Consider the following 1,899-nt stretch of genomic DNA (forward strand, 5'->3'; position numbering starts at 1 on the left):
CCTGGAATCAAAGCCAGTTCTCGGCCTCGTCCTAACCTACAGTTGTGTGCCTCCTCTTTCCTTTCAACATGACAGACGCCACTGTGTCCTTCATCAAGGACTTCCTGGCAGGTGGAGTGGCTGCAGCCACGTCCAAGACCGTGGTAGTGCTCATCAAGCTGCTGCAGGTGCAGCATTCCAGCAGGTAAATCACCGCAGATAAGCAGTACAAGGGCATCACAGACGGCTGGTCCATATCCCTGGGGAGCAGGGAAGCCTGTCCTCCTGGCGTGGTAACCTGGCCAATGTCATCTGATACTTCCCCACCCAGGCTCTCAATGTTGCCTTCAAAGATAAATACAAGCAGATCTTCCTGGGTGGTGTGGACAAGAGGACCCAGTTTTGGCCCGACTTTGCAGGGAATCTGGCATCATGTGGTGCCACTGGGGCCACATCCTTGTGTTTTGTGTACCCTCCTGATTTTGCTCATACCTGTCTAGCAGCTAATGTGTGTAGAGCAGGAGTAGAAAGGGAATTCAGAGGCCTTGGGGACTGCCTGGTTAAGATCCACAAATCTGATGGGCTTGGGGGCCTGTACCAAGGCTTTAACAGGTCTGTCCAGGGTATTATCTACTGAGCTGCCTACTTCGGTATCTGTGACACTGCAAAGGGACGCTTCCAGATCCCAGGGATACTCACCTCATTAGCAGGTGGATGGTTGCCATTGCTGGGTTGACTCCCTGTCCGTTTGACACTGTTCACCATCAGATGCTGCTGCGGTCAGGGCACAAAGGAACTGACATGCGCACCTCCCCGATTGAGTAAGATCCTTCGTGATGAAGGAGGCAAAGCTTTTTCAAGGCTGCATGGTCCAGTGTTCTCAGAGGCATGAGTGGTGCTCTCGTGCTTGTTTTATATGATGGAATCAACTACGCAGAGGTTATTTCCTAGTTTCCCCTGTGAACAGGCATGGTGTATTATATAACATATCTGAACATTCTTTTTTTTTTTTTTTTGGCCAGGGCTGAGTTTGAACCCACCACCTCTGGTATATGGGGCTAGCGCCCTACTCCTTTGAGCCACAGGCACCGCCCCCATATCTGAACATTCTTGACAGGCTCATGGCTATCTATTTATCAGTGGGAACTACTGGTTGAAAATGATATTCATCTGACCAGTTTTCTCTTAAAGCCATTTCCATGAGGATGATGGGACTCAATTCTATTTTCTATTTCAGTCACTCCTGATGAGCAACAAATTTGGAAAAATAAAGTATCTAAAATAAAATAAAATATTGGCTCTGAGTCAGTACATGTGACTATTGCAAGTTTCTCCCTGAACTTCCCTTCCTTTGCTTCTAAAATATTAGATCTAATTATATAAAATTGCCATTTCTGTAGGTCAAAATGATGGAACTTAAGTAACTCCACACAGACCTACTGAATAGTAATACACCTGTCTCAGGCGAGTGAGGAGAAGATTTAATGTCTTTCAGTATCTGTGGAAAGTATACCCCAATAAATAATGGCTATAGATCTTACTGTGATGTTGTACCAGCACGGTATCTTATACTCGTAAATACTTCATAATGAGGAGGAGGAGTTAATAAGGTATAAATGGTCCAACCACCCAAAACTGCTAGACCCCCCAGCCTCCTCACCCCAGAGCGGGTTTCTTGGCAGAATACAACCCTCCCCAGCTGAGCAGGACACCTGAAGAGCAGGAGGCAACAGGAAAACAGCTCCAGGGAGCTCGACAGCCGCGGAGTGCACGCCTCAAGCTCTGGGAGGGCACCTGGGAGTGGAGGCTCCATGTGCAGGAAAGGGCACTCCCAGGAAAGGGAGGCAGCAGTTATCCTGCAGCAGCCATCAGACTTTGACTAAGCCAAATCTCTACATGGAAAGTGAATCGCCAAACAGA

General features: G+C 47.9%; 1 pseudogene; it reads left to right on the forward strand.

The window, feature by feature from the left end:
* On the forward strand, positions 1-930 carry LOC128575795 (ADP/ATP translocase 2-like; annotated as a pseudogene).
* Positions 931-1,899: the final 969 nt, after the last annotated feature.

This window comes from Nycticebus coucang, chromosome 23 (assembly GCF_027406575.1).
Source record: "Nycticebus coucang isolate mNycCou1 chromosome 23, mNycCou1.pri, whole genome shotgun sequence".
NCBI lineage: Eukaryota > Metazoa > Chordata > Mammalia > Primates > Lorisidae > Nycticebus > Nycticebus coucang.